Genomic DNA, 19,790 nt, shown 5'->3' on the forward strand with positions numbered 1-19,790 from the left:
TTTACCGGAACATATATCGTGTTCACTTGTATGCTATTTAGAGTGGAGTCCAGTAGTTTAGATGTTTAACAGATTTTGGTTGGAAATTCTTCACGAGGGATGCAAATTTTGAAAATTTTCTAGTACATAGTCAGAGATATATATTTAATATTTAAAAGATTTGCAATCAATTCGTTATGCATTACTTATGGAAAATATCTGTAAAATAAGTTCGTATTTTTCATTACCAAAAGATGTTAAAGAAAACTATTTACAATGATTAAACAATTAAAACAAGTATAACAATTTACTTAACTTTGGAAAGTGCATTCCCTTTAGTTCTTATAAATGGCTTTGAAATAAAAGCATTTCACACATGTTAATTTATACGAACTTTTGAAACATACTAAAAAACTTCGATCTGCCGAGGAAAACACTGAACTATAAAATCCTTTTACAAAGAGACAGCAAGATAATTTTTCATTGTTAATGGAGCTGGAAGACCAGAGTGCACAGCTACAAGCTACTGTCACCAATATTAAATTGAAGTGGCGGGTAAAATATCCCCTGGCTACTTTGAAAAGTGTCACAGACTACATACCTGTAGAGTGTGACAGTACCTTTAAAAAGTTTCGTATAAACATTCCATTGTAATCCATCCATCTAAAGAAAATCTGTATAAACATTCCATTGTAATCCATCCCCTCTTACTGATAAGCTGCACCTTGACCTGAAGTTTTCTTAATAAAGATAATAAAGGTCTCTAACTTCTCCTTAATACCTTCAACTACGGCGGTATACAAACCGTTAAACAACAGCAAGTAAAATATATCGTGGATTGTCGATTACGGGACAGATTCCTCTGAACAGCCTAAAATACCGTCAAATCCTTTGAGTTTCAAGAACATAACTACTATTACCCAGGTATTACATTTTACATTAAAATAATAGGGTATCTAATCCTAGTTTAACAAATAATTTCATAGCCTCAAACATAGAACTCATTATTTTAAATAATAATTTCACCTAAAAAATAAAAAGACAAAGTCCTTCAACTTAAATTTATAACTACACCTTAACCATCACTGCTCTTCCCTCCAACACCCTCGTCTCACCGCGGCAGCTGGCACGAATTTCGCTGGATCTCCTTAAACCTTAACTGCTTCAAACACTAATTAATAGACAAAAACAAGTACTGCGACTAATTAATCTCATTTTTTTCCTTTAAGATCAACAACAATTTATTTCTTGCCCGGAAGGTTACATGTACAATTAGATAAGTAAGGGAAGAAAAGCCAGGATAATACTTTACTATTAATTTAGAATACTAAAATAAATAACCACTAATCATATCTTTAACTTCTGTTGATAAAAATTGGAATTAAATAAACCCTATTATCCCCCTTGTCTAGGATAAAATTTTGTTTTTCCCCCCTCAAACAAAATTGTATCCTATACAAGTATATTTATTTTCTCGTCACACATATGCTGTAAACGTTAACATATAATGGATGCGTTAGGCTTATTAATATACCTTTAGCCGGTATTCCAGGTTAATTAAGAGGATTTAATAGATTTTCAAGTTTTAATTATTATTAATATATAATATTTCTAAATTTAATTATTATAACACAATATTGATCTATTTAAATTCTCATATACTAATATAAATAATTATTAAATGATAAGATGCCTGATTAAAGGGTTATCGTGATAGGATAAAGCAAGTATTTTAATATACTCTTATTACACCTAAAAGTATTAGACTTTTACCTTTGATATAAAAAATCAACGTGCACCGTACACTAAAGTGTAGAAAGATAAGCTAAGATAAGCTAGTGGGCTCATACCGCGCATATGAAGATTACTCTTCTTTTCCTAATGCTCACTAATCCTAAAACTCTTTTATTCTCTACAACACTTGTGTTAGGAACCCTTATTTCCCTAACTTCCTCATCATGATTTGGTACTTGAATTGGCCTTGAAATTAACCTCTTATCGTTCATCCCCCTGATTTCAAAGACCAACAATCAACGTCACACCAAATCTGCTTTAAAATACTTTTTAGTACAAGCCATTGCAAGATCCTTGCTTCTAATAGCAATTATTTCACTCTATATAGGACTGCAAACTACATATTATTTAATCACCATCTCCTTACTTTTTAAAATAGGAGCAACTCCCCTCCACTTCTGAATGCCTGAAGTAATAGAAGCCATACTCTGAATAGACTGTGTTATTTTAATAACATGACAAAAATTATCGCCCCTTGGCTTACTTTCTTACAGCTTAAAACCCACAAATCTAGTCTACCTAACCTTAATTTTATCTTTAATCGTAGGTTCAATTGGAGGTTTAAATCAAACATCACTACGTAAAATCATAGCATTCTCATCTAATAATCACACTGCCTGAATACTTATGGCCCTACTATTAAGTGATATGGCATGATCCCTTTACTTATTATATTATGCCTTACTTTCAACAATAGCAGTTACTCTCTTCGCAATAAACAAAATATTTCATATTAATCAAACTTTTTCTAATAAAATTATCATAACAACAAAATTAGCTATTTTTACCAGCCTTTTATCTTTATGGGGCCTCCCACCATTCTTAGGATTTTTACCTAAATGAATTATCATCATAAAAACCGCTGAGCAAATATCATTTATCATTCTCACACTAATAGTAATAACAGCATTAATTACCCTTTTCTACTATATACGAATTGCCTATGCTGCCTTCATTATTAACCATCATAACCAAACTTGAACATCCTTAATGAAAAAATCAAGAAAGGTCAATTAGATCAATATTCATTATTATTTCATTAAGAGGCATAATTATTTTACCTTTAACTGTCAACATCCTTTAAATAAAGACTTTAAGTTAAAAAAAAAATAATGACCTTCAAAGCTATAAATAAAAGACAATCTTTTAGGTCTTAGTATATTAACTACTACTCCGGAATTGCAGTCCGATATCATAAATATTGACTATAAAACCTAATAGGAGGTATACTAACCATAAATAGATTTACAATCTATCACCTCATACTTCGGCCACCCTATTTACTTTACTTGCAACGATAATTATTTTCTACAAACCATAAAGACATTGGTACAATGTATTTGATCTTTGGGACTTGAGCAGGGATAGTAGGAACATCACTAAGTCTTCTTATTCGAGCAGAACTCGGTCGACCAGGTAGTTTAATTGGTGATGGCCAAATTTATAACGTAATTGTTACTGCTCATGCTTTCATTATGATTTTCTTCACAGTTATACCAATCATAATTGGTGGGTTTGGTAATTGACTAGTACCCTTAATATTAGGAGCACCTTATATAGCATTTCCTCGTTTAAATAACATAAAATTCTGATTGCTGCCACCCTCATTAACTCTACTATTAACGGGAAGAATTGTAGAAAGTGGTGCAGGAACCGGATGAACTGTATATCCTCCCCTTTCCAGAGCCATTGATCACGCCGGAGCCTCTGTTGATCTTTCTATTTTCGCCCTTCACTTAGCTGGTGTGTCTTCAATTCTTGGGGCAGTTAATTTTATTACAACTGTAATTAACATACGAACTCCCGGAATAACCTTAGAAGGAATACCATTATTTTTTTGATCTGTAGTAATCACTGCTGTATTACTTCTTTTATCTCTTCCTGTATTAGCAGGGCTATTACAATACTTTTAACTGACCGAAATCTTAATACCTCCTTCTTTGACCCTTCGGGAGGAGGAGACCCAATCTTATACCAACATTTATTCTGATTCTTTGGTCATCCCGAAGTTTACATTTTAATTCTTCCGGGATTCGGTATAATTTCACATAATATAACCCAAGAAAGTGGTAAAAATGATACTTTTGGTGTTTTAGGAATAATTTATGCAATATTAGCAATTGGATTCCTAGGATTTATTGTCTTAGCTCATCATATATTCACTGTTGGTATGGACGTTGATACTCGTGCTTACTTTACCGCAGCCACAATAATCATTGCTGTCCCAACAGGAATTAAGGTATTCAGATGAATTGCTACACTTCATGGGGCACAAATAACTTATTCACCTTCAATCTTATGAACTTTAGGGTTCATTTTCTTATTTACTGTAGAAGGTTTCACAGGAGTTGTACTAGCAAATTCATCTTTAGATATTGTTCTCCACGACACTTATTATGTGGTAGCCCATTTTCATTACGTACTATCTATGGGTGCTGTATTTGCTATCATAGCAGGACTTATCCATTGATTCCCTTTATTTCGAGGAACAACAATAAATCCTACATGACTAAAAATTCAATTCTTAGTAATATTTATAGGAGTAAATATTACATTCTTTCCTCAACATTTCTTCCCTCGTCGGAATTCAGATTACCCAGACGCCTACACTACATGAAATATAGTATCAAGTATTGGCTCATTCCTCTCCTTCGTTGCCGTCTTAGTACTTGTAATTATTATATGAGAGGCCTTTGCAAGAGCTCGACCAGTGCTCTTTTCAGATCAACAATCAACATCCTTCGAATGATTCCAGAACCTACCACCTGCAGAACATAATTATGCAGAACTTCCCTTACTAACAAACTTCTAAGGTGGCAGATAAGTGCATTGGTTCTAAGCCCCAAATATAAGAATAATCATCTTCCTTAGAAATGTCCATTTGAAATCAGCTAGGTCTTCAAGATACAGCATCTCCCGTAATAGAACAAATAGTATTTTTTCATGATCATACAATACTGTTTTTAACTATAATTACAGTTCTTGTAGGTTACCTACTAGCCTCTCTCTTACCAAACACATATATTAACCGTAATTTACTAGAAGGACAAACCTTGGAAACCATTTGAACAATCCTGCCCGCCATTACACTAATCTTTATTGCCCTTCCATCCTTACGACTCCTATACTTACTAGACGAAATTCATCAACCAGCAATTACCCTTAAAACAATTGGACATCAATGGTACTGAAGTTATGAATATTCTGACTTCTCCTTAACAGAATTTGATTCTTATATAATTCCTATCAATGAAATAAATCCTAATTCATTTCGTCTACTAGATGTAGACAATCGTATTGTATTACCTATTTACATTGATATTCGTATCTTAATTACCGCTGCCGATGTTCTTCACTCATGGGCTATGCCCGCCTTTGGTATTAAGGCAGATGCTACTCCAGGACGTTTAAATCAAGTAGCAGCTAATATTACACGCACAGGCCCATTCTTCGGTCAGTGTTCAGAAATCTGTGGCGCAAATCACAGTTTTATGCTAATTGTTGTTGAAGCCTGCCCTCATTCAGTATTTATTAACTGAATAACAATAATAATACAAGAACTTTCATTGGATGGCTGAAAGTAAGCAATGGTCTCTTAAACCAAAAGATAGTAAATAACAGCTACTTACAATGGGAAAAATTAGTTAAATTATAACGTAAGCATGTCAAGCTTAAATTACTACTCAATAGTATTTTTCTATTCCACAAATATCCCCCCTAAAATGACTCATACTATTTATTATATTCTCTTTGTGCTACCTTCTGTTTGCATCTATTATATATTTTAACTCAAATACATATCATCCTACTTCAGATAGTACTAATATTAAAAAAAAGAACTATAAATTGAAAATGATAACAAACCTTTTTTCAACTTTTGATCCCTCTACTTCAATTATGAACATATCATTTAACTGACTTAGAACAGTAATTGGACTTCTAATTATTCCAATTCCATTCTGATTTTTACCGGGGCGATCAAACATTTTATGAAATAAAATTAGCCTAACTCTTCATAAGGAATTGAAAACTATTCTCGGTCCTACTAGTCGTCAAGGAAGAACCTTCCTATTTATTTCCTTATTCTCCTTCATCTTATTTAATAATTTTATAGGTCTATTCCCTTACGTATTTACCAGCTCTAGTCACTTAACCTTTACATTAACCTTGGCCCTTCCTCTTTGAATAAGTTTCATAATCTACGACTGAATTAATCACACTCAACTTATATTTTCCCATCTCGTTCCTTCTGGGACTCCAGCCCCTCTTATACCATTCATAGTGTGCATTAAAATAATAAGTAACATTATTCGGCCCGGAACCCTAGCTGATCGATTAATAACAAACATAGTTGCAGGATATCTACTTTTAACCTTATTAGGTAATAAAGGTCCTCTATCCCTCTCCATACTTTCATTATTAATAATCGTACAAATTACTCTCCTAATATTAGAATCTGCCGTTGCAGTAATTCAAACATACGTATTTGCAGTTTTAGTCACGCTATATTCAAGAGAAGTTACTTATGTCAGCACCACAAAATCATCCCTACCACCTTGTTGATCAAAGCCCCTGACCTTTTACTGGAGCTCTAGGGGCCTTAATTACAACCACAGGCCCCACTAAGTGATTCCACCAATATGACCCTTCCCTATTCTTCCTAGGCATATTAATTACATTACTAACTATAATTCAATGATGACGACATGTAACTCGAGAAGGAACATATCAAGAATTACACCCTATACAAGTTACATTAGGCCTTTGTTGAGGCATAATTCTATTTACTATTTCTGAAGTATTCTTTTTTGTTTCATTTTTTTGGGCCTTCTTCCATAGTAGACTAGCACCAACAGTAGAAATCGGGTCCTTCTGACCTCCAGCAGGAATTGTTCCATTCAATCCAATACACATCCCCCTTCTCAATACTGCAATCCTACTAGCCTCAGGAGTCAGTGTAACATGAGCTCATCACAGATTAATAAAAGGTAGCCACACTCAAGCCACACAAGGTCTATTACTCACAATCCTCCTAGGTCTATACTTTACTGCCCTACAAGCATACGAATATTATGAAGCCGCATTCACCATCGCAGATGCTGTTTATCGTTCAACATTCTTTATAGCAACAGGCTTCCATGGTCTTCACGTTATTATTGGTTCCACATTTCTAGCCACTTGTTTATTACGTCACCTTCTATCCCATTTTTCTCCCACCCACCATTTTGGATTTGAAGCCGCTGCCTGATATTGACACTTTGTAGATGTAGTATGATTATTCCTTTATATTTCTAATTATTGATGAGGAGGCTAGCCTATTTAATATATATAGTATATTTGACTTCCAATCAAAAGGATCACTTAAATGAAATAGGCAATCAATACAGTTTTAACAACTGGTCTATTAACTATTATTATTTGCTTAATCTTTATAGCTATTTCAACTCTTCTTTCTAAGAAAGTTATCAATGACCGAGAAAAGAATTTCCCTTTTGAGTGCGGGTTCGACCCTAAATCATCAGCCCGAATTCCCTTTTCTTTACGATTCTTCGTTATTGCAGTAATTTTCCTCATCTTCGATGTAGAAATTGCCCTTCTACTTCCAATAACAATCACTATTAACAACACTAATATACTATCCTGATCTCTCGTCAGACTAACATTCTTAGTAATTCTCCTAATAGGTCTTTATCATGAATGAAATCAAGGATCCTTAACATGAGCCGACTAAACATTGAAATAGGATAATAGTTAAATATAATATTTGGGCTGCATCCAAAAGGTGTTGTTGACAACTTATCTCACAAGTAGGAAGCACACAATTGCACTCAGTTTCGACCTGAACTTCTGGTCCTCTTGACCTCTACTTGTTAGTTGAAGCCAAAATAGATATTAGTTAATGATTCACTGTTAATGATATTATTGGGATCTGCACCCTAACTAAGGAGATGTGAATAATCAAGAAGAAGCTGCTAACTTTTATCTTTAGCGGATCAGACCGTTAACATCTCTTAATATAAATAGCTATGACCCCCTTAATATAAACATTACATTACCTTTTCGAGGTAAAAAGGAGAGTGCTTCTCAGGGAGTATTATTTAGGGAATATAACTTCTTAGTATCTTCAATACTATGCTTTCAATATAAGCTACCTAAATACACAGATATAAAGAAACAAAGGAAAATTGCAAAAATTTAAAAAAAATAATAAATACATTTTAAATAAATTGTCCTGTGATGTCTGGATTAATATTGAACCATCCTTAAAACTATTATACATGCCCTTAGCACTTAGACATTCTCTCCACTCTTGATCAATATTATTATAATATACTCCTCCTACATATAAAGGCAATTTAATAATATAATTTGTTGATAAATAAGGTAAAAATCATATACTTCTTATTATTGTAGAGCTAAGGTAAACCTTCACACACATTAAAGACTGTCCAATAGAATAACTTGATAATAAAATACAAATTCACAAGCCTACTACACTTACAAGCAAGGCACCTATTTTTAGATGTAAAGGTAAAACAACACAATTAACAGCAGGGAAAATCAATCAACTCAATGCTGCACCCCCTAAAATTGCCATCACTACTAGCCCTAATATTCCCTTACATATAGTTCAACCTTCATTATCTCTAATAGAATGAATATTAGTACTCCGAAAGCCCTTGCCTGTTAAATAAAATCTTAAACGTACTGAATAATATAGTTAGACCCGTAGAAAAAAATAATAAGAAGAAACTAACTATATTAATTAAAGACGAGGAAGAAATTTCTAAAATTAAGTCCTTAGAATAAAACCCAGCTAAAAATGGCATTCCACATAAAGCCAAGTTTAACCCTTAACCCTTAATGGCACTACGCTTTTGTTATCGTAGTTTGCACTTTCCGGGCCTGCGAGGCCCACCTTTACTGTAGTATGAACATGCGAACATAATTTAGTGGAGGTCGTTTTGAATGTGTAACAAATTGATATTTAGTTCGTATAACATGTTCAGTTGTAGTTACAGCATAAAATATAAGCTAAAATTAGTATTTCGAACATGAAAAGATGCAAATTTTCACGTTACATATACGCTTTAAAAATGTATATATAGTGTGCATAATTAACGTGATAAATTTTAAATTTATTATTCACAATATACATTAGTTTTTTATGTGTCTCACTGGTACCTTGAAATGTTTTTGCATATACTGCATATTACATACATTACTGACACACAAAAAACATGCTCACTGCACACATTATTCTGACCTTTGCAGCATACCACTTTGATTCTCCAGTCTCTAGAACTACGGCACTAGCGACATCGTTTCCTTTTCTTTTTTCCAGGTCTTCCTGACTTATCTCTTTCAATCTTGATACATCTTTACAAATTCTCTCTTCCAGACCTTTCAAAGTAGACGACTCAGCTTTTCTCAACATTAGGGGTGTAACCAAATCATAAGCTAGCCCCTTGATAAAAGGCATTTGCTTATGATCCTTTTGAATATTCCAATTCGGATTATGATATTTGAAAACAAGATAAGAGTTTGATACTGCTACCTCTAACATATTCATGAAAAAGGCAAAAGGCCATCTTCAAATCTGTCTTTTGCACGAATATTCTCACAATTTTTGATCCATGAATTCGACGCCTCCTTTTCTTTATTGTAGTAGTTGAAGATTTCCTGCTTCCTTTTTAGGCGATTACCACCGATTATCGAAACATGATCCATGCTGCTGATGAGAATAACTTTTGTTGTATTGGGAACATAACTGACCGATTCGGAAGAATAAATATTTCTGTTATTACTAGGTCTGCTAATTGAGAGATGCTCATGTTATTATTTTTAACTGTTCCAACCAGTGCTATGTTTCCTCTGAGCAGGTATTCTGCTAAAGGAATGCTTGTGAAATAATTGTCTGTTATGTTACGTCCTTGGTTGAGGCTAGACACCAAACGCTTGGCAACTTCTGCTACAAAACCTCTTCGAACTGCTTCTCCAATATTCTACCACAATAGAACTACACCTCAAAAGCGTAGCTAAATATAGCATTGCAAATCCAAAACACTTTTATTCCATATTTTGCAGGACTTTTAGGCATGTATTGAGTAAAAGGGGTATCCACCTCTAAATGGAATCAACTGTTCGTCAATTGTTAACGATTCAAGGCTAGGATTTAAATTCAATACATTCGAATCTGTTGACGGACATTGTGGTGTTGTAATGCGGGTGTGAATTGGAATTTTGAAAGAGTTCTTGGACGGATACATTCCAACTGTTCTCGACTCCAGCCAAAAGTAGAAGTCTTAAAAACGCTAATATTTTTTCTTGTCGACTTCTCTCCATTTCTTTGCAATCTCAGTTGCAGCTCGTCTTCCTCGCAAATTAGAGCACAACACAATTTCTTCCAAAATGTCATGTGTAGTGAACAGATCAAACGCAGCGCGAGGTGAATCAGTACATGTTCCCTGCCGTGGTTGAGGAGCTGAACGTATAGGCTACTATTGTAAGATAGTCTAAGATTGTTTCCCTGGAGTACTTGCCCAAGAACGTCCGTCTTTAGAACACAATTCTGCACTTACAATATTCAGGGTGTCTACTAAAATTCTAAAATGAAATTTCGTAACTTCTTCGTGAGACTATATGAGACTATAAAATTTCTTAACATTCTCAAGAGCAAATTTTAGTGCGAATTAGACTGACTTTTCATGCATGCGATAGAAGCATGCTTTGCTTACGATCTGGTAGCGTCTAGAGCCGACCATAGACATTTTTGTTGGTGAATTCTGACGTTTTATAGAACAAAATTTTCCAGTTTGTTCTTATATTTGAACAGATAAAAAAATCGTGACCCGAAAGCTAACTTTCGTGACTTTTTCTTGACTGGTTTCGTGACTTTTTCGTAACATTCGTGACTTTCGTGACCGATAGACACCCTGCTATTCGATGTTCTGCTACTTCCATCTCTATCATCAGACATTTTCATTGGCACTTTCACTTGTATCTTTTCCACTGGCTATTTTCTATATGACAATCCATATCATTACGAAACACTCGAATTATCACCATCACTAGCTTCACCACTGCTCAACCAGAGACAAGTGTCGCTTTCGTCCTCTTTTTCTAACATCCGTCACCTTCCGGTAGACTACCCATACTTACAAGTTACAGTAATGAATAACACGTATTGAATAGACCTACACCAAACATATGCAGTGAAAATTACATTTCGAGAGAGGGACAGAATGGCGCCGAAAAATGTTTAAAAATCTTTGCGGGACCTCTTTTCAAACATACTAAATGTGTAAATAAAAGTAATATATATTTACTTCCTGAATATTAGAGTATTATAATACCAAAAAAGTCAGTATATACAAATTCTGAAAGAAATGTGACAGCAATCTAGTTGTCACAACTATAATTTATAATATTTATTTCAATACTTTGAAGGAAATGAATGAGAAATACAGAGTATGTACATGGCATAATGAATTATTTAATTCGGGCCTACAAGGCCCGGATTATGCAAAATCGGGGTATATAAAGAAAATACCTTTAAGTTTCAAAAATTAAAATTGCAAAATGGAAATGATATCACCATAACAATTTTGAATGTTCAACTGATGATGTCAAAAAGACTCAGACACATATATTTATGGAACTTTGAACAGGAAATAATATCTTCCGGGCCTCCCAGGCCCGGATTGTGCCAATACGGGTTAAACAAGACAAAGCAAGAAGTATTTGACTTACAAGTGCCCCTATTCTACGAATATGTTGTGTGTCTCCCACACCGTGAATAATTGCTCCTGTACATAAAAAAGTAGTGCCTTAAATAAAGCATGTGTCAATAGATGAAAAAAAGCTAACACAGGGAATCCTATAGACAAAATTATTATTATAAGACCAAGCTGACTTAATGTAGATAGAGCAATAATCTTCCTTAAATCATATTCATAATTAGCTCCAATACCAGCTATAAATATTATCAATCCTGACAATAAAAGTAACACATCTCCTGCATAAACACTTAATAAAACGTCTCTAAAACGAATTAGCAAATAGACCCCTGCAGTCACAAGTGTAGAAGAATGAACTAATGCTGATACTGGTGTAGGAGCAACTATCGCTGCTGGCATTCATGCAGAAAAGGGAATTTGTGCACTTTTTGTTATTGCCGCCAAAATAATCAAACTAGAAATAATTACTATCTCATTATTATTTAAAACTCTATGCAAGTAAAAGACATAATTTCATCTTCCATAATTCAATATTCAAGCAATGGCCAATAAAATTGATACGTCCCCAACACGATTAGAAAGGGCAGTTAATATACCAGCATTATAAGACCGCACATTTTCATAGTAGATAACTAAACAATATGACACTAATCCTAATCCGTCCCATCCAAGAAGGATTCTAATTAAATTAGGAGAAACAATCAACAAAAAAGTATCGAAAGAACAAATATTAATACAAGTATAATAAACCAATTAAGATATCATTCAGATCCTATATATTGTTCACTGTAATAAATTACTATTCTAGAAATATAAAGTACAAATCTTATAAATATAAATGATATTCAATCAAATAGAAGAGTTATAATAATTTTATTTCTATTAAAAGATATAACTTCTCACTCAATAAATACACTATATCTATTAACTAAAAAACTCAAGCCTATTATAAATAAAAAATGCTTATTCTATTTAAAAAGACAAATCTAGTCACACAAATTGAAAAAGGTCAAACTATGGCTTAAGGGCAATTAAACCTTCTTTAGTTCCACAAACTAAAATTTTATTTTAAACTACTCAAGCAACTACAATCATAGGAATCTCGGCCCCGCAAAAAAGATTAATAAATTTAAAGGCAATCAGTGTAATAGCAATAATAGATACTCTCGCACACTTGCTCCTCAGCTAGAATATAAATTAGAATAGGGTATTCCATGTTGGGTATATGAATATAAAGATAATCTATAAGCAGCTCTAAAAAAAGAAAGTAAAGCTAAACCTAATATACTCAGGCAAGATCAACCAACAATTCTATTTAACAGACTAATTTCGCCTAATAAATTTAATGTTGGTGGGGCAGCCATATTAGCAATTCTTAGTAAAAACCATCACAGCCCCAAGCTCGTAATAAAAGATAGTATTCCTCGATTAATTAACAATCTTCGACTTCCTAAACGTTCATAAGAAATATTTGCAAGGCAAAATAGCCCCGAAGAACAGACCGTGGGCAATTATTAATGTAAGAGCACCTCTAAATCCTCATAACCCCACCGTTATTAGTCCCATCAACACTAAGCCTATATGAGCAACAGAAGAGTAAGCAATTAAAGACTTTACATCAACTTGTCGTAAGCATACTAATCTAACTGATCAAATACCTACAACTCTAATACCAAATCAAATTAAATTTATATTTACAGCTACATTTTCTATAAAATATATAATACGTAATAGCCCATACCCCCCTAATTTCAATAAAACTCCTGCCAAAATTATTGAACCACTTACAGGTGCTTCAACGTGTGTCTTAGGTAGCCAAAGATGAACTAAAAACATAGGCATTTTAATTAAAAAAGCAACAACTAAAGCAAAATATCATATATAATATGAAATTCCTAAATCTATCACACTTCTCATATTAACCATCAATAAGCTGCCCTTAACGTATTCCAAGTAAAAAATACCGATCAAAAGTGGTAATGAAGCAAACAAAGTATAAAACAATAAGTATATTTCTGCCTGGACTCGTTCGGGCTGATATTCTCAACCCAAAATTAAAAATAATGTACGAATTAATGAACCTTAAAAAAAATTAACAATCTAGAAGAAGAAAATCTCAAGTAAAGTAATACAAGTAATAATAAAACCAAACTAATAAAACTCGTACTATAAAATGAACTTCTCAACACGCCTTCTCTAGCCATAATTATAAGAATAACAAATCAAATACTCAACAAAATCAATGAATATCTCAAACTATCTCTCCATAAATAATACCCCACCTCCCAGGGAACTAGCCCTATACTGTTTCTCATTATAAATAAAAAACAAATACTAATAAGACAAAACTGAACAACTCACCACAATTTAAAATTAAAACCCAAAGGTATTAAAAGCAACATAAATATTAAATATTTTAACATCGTAATACAACTAAAGAATTCAAGTAATCACCTCCATGAGTTCGAACAATAGATACTAAAATTGACAAGCCTAAACTACCCTCACAAACACTAAAAGTTAGAAATAACAAACAAAAATAATTTTCAACATACAAACTACCTAAGGAATAAGATAGAAGTAAAAAACTTATCAACACAATAAATTCAAGTCTTAATAAAACCATCAGTAAATGCTTACGCTGAATAACAAAACAAGCTATTCCTAAAATAACAAGAAAACAAGAAAACAAAACAAATAATATTTTCATAAGCTTTTATAGTTTAATCAAAACGTTGGTCTTGTAAACCATTAATGAATAATATTCTAAAGGCATCAAGAGAAAGTATGAACTTATCTTTAGTCCCCAAAAGTAATATTTTATTAAACTACCTCTTGAAATTAAAATAACTTGAATATTACTTATAATTTTAGTAATCTTAAGATTCATTCTAATTCAAAAATCCCACCCCCTATCAATAGGACTAATGCTTATTATCAACACCATTACTACCTGCTTAATTATTTCAACTATAAGAGAATCACCCTGATCTTCTTATATTCTCTTCTTAGTTTTCCTAGGAGGTATATTAGTTTTATTTATTTATGTTACAAGACTAGCATCAAATGAAATATTTACTTTAACACCTATCCTTTTCGTACTAGCTTTCCTCGTTCCATTCCTCTTAATTCTCATAATAATTATTGACCCCCTTCTACTCCCGAATATAATTTCACTACCAGATCCTCATCAATATGCAACTAACTATCAATAAATCCCTGGCATAAAATTTTATATAACATCAATCTTAATAAATACTATTATATTAGCAACATATCTATTTATTACATTAATTGCAGTAGTAAAAATTACTTCATTATACCAAAGTCCTCTCCGGCCCTCTAAGACATATGTCAACACCAATTCGCTTACATCATCCCCTTTTCAAAATTCCTAATAATGCCTTAGTAGACCTTCCACCACCTATTAACATCTCATATTGATGAAACGTTGTTTCCCTTCTTGGCTTATGTTTAATTATTCAAATTTCTACAGGCCTACTTCTGGCTATACATTATGTATCAAGTATTGAATTAGCCTTCAACAGAGTAATTCACATCTGCCGAGATGTAAATTTTGGGTGACTTCTACGCACTCTACACGCTAACGGAGCATCCTTCTTCTGTATTTGTCTTTACTTACACGTCGGCCGGGGAATATACTACGGCTCTTATCTTTATCTTCACACTTGAAGAGTAGGAGTTGTTATTCTACTTCTAGTAATAGCAACTGCTTTCGTAGGCTACGTCCTACCCTGGGGACAAATATCTTTCTGAGGGGCAACAGTCATTACAAATCCATTATCAGCTATTCCCTACCTAGGAACAATATTAGTACAATGAATTTGAGGAGGATTCGCTGTAGATAATGCCACTTTAAACCGATTCTTTGCCTTCCATTTCCTCTTACCTTTCTTTGTAGCCGCCATATCAATAGTACATCTCTTATTTCTCCACCAAACAGGATCTAACAACCCCCTTGGTCTTAATAGAAATCAAGATAAAATTCCTTTCCATCCTTATTTCTCAACTAAGGATACCATTGGGTTCCTAAAAATAATAATAGCCCTAATATTACTTACTCTCTGAAACCCTTATATATTAGGAGACCCTAAAAATTTCACTCCAGCAAATCCTTTAGTTACCCCAGTGCACATTCAACAAGAATGATACTTCTTGTTTGTTCATTCTATTCTTCGTTTTATTCCTAATAAACTCGGAGAAGTTATAACCTTAGTAATACCAATCCTCATCTTAATAATTATACCATTTTTTCATACTAGAAAAATACGAGGTTTACAATTCTACCCTATTAATCAGATTATATTCAGAATTATAGTTAGCACAGTAATCCTTCTAACTTGAATTGGGGCCCGACCAGTTGAAGACCCTTACATTTTAACAGGTGAAATTCTCACAATTGTCTACTTCGCTTATTTCTTATTTGTGCCATATCTCTCCTCCTTATGAGACTTCCTACTAAATAAGACTTAGTTCTTTGGCTGAGAATAAGCATATGTTTTGAAAACATACAACAGAGCAAAGCTCTAAGAACTTATTCTCAATTTAATACACTTAAATTAAAAGAGAAATAAAAAGAAGCTTCATGCCTCCTAAAAATAAAAGATAATTAAGAGATAAAGATAAAAACACTTTCAAGCAAGATATATTAATTTATCATACCGAAACCGCGGCAACGTCCCTCGTACTCAAATAAATCCAAAAGAAATAAATACAACCTTACAAAAAAAAACAAAACAGAAAAAATATCATGTCCTAAAAACAAAATAATAAACAAAGTACTGGCATACTCAGCCATAAAAATAAGAGCAAATCCCCCTGTTCTATATTCTATTAAACCCAGAAACAAGTTCTGATTCACTTTCCGCAAAATCAAAGGGAGTGCGATTTGTTTCTGCTAAACAAGGAGCAAATCAAACCAATACTGAAGGAAACGTGATTCATAAAAACCATAATTCTTCCTGATAATAACCAAAATTCAACAATCTATATCTCTCAGCTAAAAATACAAAAGACAACAAAATTAAGGCCAAACTAACGTCATAAGAAATAGTTTGTGCTACTGCTCGAAGACCTCCTAACAAAGAATATGAAGAATTAGAAGATCAACCAGCAATTATTACAGTATACACACACATATATGTGCAACATAAAAAATAATAGGCCTAAAGAAAAAGTCAATATAATACTTAAATAAGGAATTCTTAATCATACTAACAAGGATAAAAATAAACTAAAAATAGGAGCTAGATAATAAGGATAATAATTAGATATAGTAGGAAAAACTTGCTCCTTAGTAAATAACATAATTGCATCTGCAAAAGGCTGAGGCAAACCACAAATACCTACCTTATTAGACCCCCGGCGAATTTGAATATATCCTAAAACCTTTCGTTCTAACAAAGTCAAAAATGCAACCCCAAATAAAACACAAATGATAAAAATCAAATAAGAAACCGCACCTATAATATAATCATAATACACTATTACCTGAACTCACTTCATCCATTATTAGATTCTAAATCTAATGCAATTATCTGCCAAAGTAATTATTCATTATTTTTATTCCTTAACAATTAATATTACTAGTACTTGGTCCTTTCGTACTAAAGCACTATTTCTAAATAAAGGATAGAAACCAATCTGGCTCACGCCAATCTGAACTCAGATCACGTAAGATTTTAAAAGTCGAACAGACCTATTCACTAAGCTTCTGCGCCTAGATAAAATCTTAATCCAACACCGAGGTCGCAATCTCTCTTGTCGATATGAACTCTAAAAAAAATTACGCTGTTATCCCTGATGTAACTTAGTCTATTAATCATTAACAAAGGATCATAAAAATACTTAAAAGTAATTATTCTAAAAAGAGTTTATTTTATCTTCTCGTCGCCCAAACGCAACAATTAAATAGTAAATTTATTCCTTACCAACCACAAAAATTACTACTTAAATATAAAGATATACAGGGTCTTATCGTTCTTTTAAATCATTTAAGCCTTTTCACTCAAAAGTAAAATTCAATGTTACAAATAAAGACAGTCTTCCACTCGTCCAACCTTTCATACAAGCCCACAATTAAAGGACTAATGATTATGCTACCTTCGCACGATCAAGATACCGCGGCCGTTTAAAACCTCACTGGGCAGGTCAGACCTTCTATTTTAACAAAAGGACATGTTTTTGATAAACAGGCGGAGGAAAGCTTTGCTGAATTCCATTAATCATTCTCTTCAATATACTAATAACACCATTATAAATCATCTTAACTAATTTAAGATAAAAGTACAGTAATAAATTAAATGCAATAAAATATGATAAACAACTCAAATAAGTTATAACAAAATCGCAAATGGTGGCTACTTTTAAGCGCACATCTTTCATTTAATATAAAACCACATTATAAATAATAAAAGTAACGAGCAAATCCCCCTTTCTATTACTCACGGCAAAACTATAAAAACCAAATTCACAACAAGTCTAACCGCAGCTCAATTAAATTCAAGTCCCGCACAACCAGATATAATGGAAACCGAAAGGCATTTCACCACTAAAATAAAATTAATAAATAATATGCTACCTACAATACCATAATATTTTAGCTCTTTCCATTTCGGGAAATAAATATTTAATAATATTATTTAGTGTTCCCTGATACAAAAGGTACAACATCTCATGTTTTCTTCCCCCCCAAAAAATTTCACTTATTTAAACATTCCCTTACGGTACTAATTAACTATAATATCAAAAAATTATTTCTATGCCCCATACAATAACATCAGTTAAATTTGATTCACTTAGTGTCAATATAAAAATTATACATATATAAGTACACCCTTAAATCAAAGTAATCTGAATTGCACAGAAACCTCCTCGATGTAAACGAATAGCTCAACTAACAAGTTCTATTTTGTTATTAATTCAATGTAGGCACACCTTCCGGTACACCCACTATGTTACGACTTATCTCAGCTAAACAAATAAGAGCGACGGGCGATTTGTACATATCTTAGAGCATTACTCATGGTAGCAACATAACTAACATTACAAACAAATCCACCTTCATTTAAATAATTTCATAATAAAATCCGTATAAACATTCCATTGTAATCCATCTCCTCTTACGGATAAGCTGCGCCTTGACCTGAAGTTTTTCCTAATAAAGATAATTCAGAGGTTTTTTAGAGGAAATATCAGGCAATTGGGAAATCCACAGTTTCTCCTCAAGATTTAGTGATTTCTTTTTGTAAACACTTCCACATTCCAATCGCGTAAATGGTTGCGAATAGGATATGTTTTCTTCTCCGCAATTCATAGCGACATTTATTTATTTAACAATCACTAGATACATCTCAGAGGCCATTTTATACTGGACATGAACAGCAGCTGCAATACCGGAAACAGGTTCAATTTGTTCTGTCTAGGAATAGTGTTAGTGCATCCACGACACAACGAGATATTTTAGCGAAATTACATTGTAACTCTTCAAATTGATTTACGAATATTACAGAATAAATAATGGTCAATATTGTAAAATTTAATATTTTTGTTAGAACTTAATACACATTCATACTAGAAACATGTTAAAACTTGAAACATTTGTAGATAACATTTTTCAAATTGGTGGATGATTGTTTTAAAGTAACGAACTTTCACCTGGTAAAAGATGTTCAAAATTTACGTTGATTTTCTGCTAAATATAAATTATTAAAACACCGCGGTGACCGAGTAATTTACTGTAACAGTTTTGGAACTATTGTGATAACGCATGCTATAATAATGCATTATTCAAAATATATTTTGTTAAGAGTCCTCAAACAGCTTTGAATATTATATAGGACGGTGAATATAGTATATAGTTAGTTTAGGAGCGAACAACCCAGTCGCAATTATCAATTTCCTCTTTTCAAAATAGTTCCTGGTAGATGTTATGATCAGTAGAAGTTGAAAATTTAAGGGTTTATAAAAAGAACGTAAAATACACAGTTGAATTTAGATTCACAATTGTTCCACCAATTAAAAAAAACATATACAGCATATATTCTACAACTCTTGGTTATTACTTCAGATCAGAAATATCGCATTTCTATGCCAGTTTCACCCAAAGCGGACATGCTGCTCACTGCTTCGGCAATTTTACTACAACCAGCATTGTTAACATAAGTGAAGATCATATGTCAATTCGACTGCCGGAAACTTTCCTTTCCCAGTGCAATATTCTTGTACTTTACATTAAGATTTATCATCTACTTTCTT

At 32.8% G+C, this 19,790-nt stretch overlaps 1 pseudogene; it reads left to right on the plus strand.

The window, feature by feature from the left end:
- Positions 1-4,646: 4,646 nt before the first annotated feature.
- Positions 4,647-5,312, plus strand: LOC145663775 (cytochrome c oxidase subunit 2 pseudogene; annotated as a pseudogene).
- Positions 5,313-19,790: the final 14,478 nt, after the last annotated feature.

Source organism: Thermobia domestica, chromosome 11 (assembly GCF_964235325.1).
Source record: "Thermobia domestica chromosome 11, izTheDome1.hap1.1, whole genome shotgun sequence".
NCBI classification, from domain to species: domain Eukaryota; kingdom Metazoa; phylum Arthropoda; class Insecta; order Zygentoma; family Lepismatidae; genus Thermobia; species Thermobia domestica.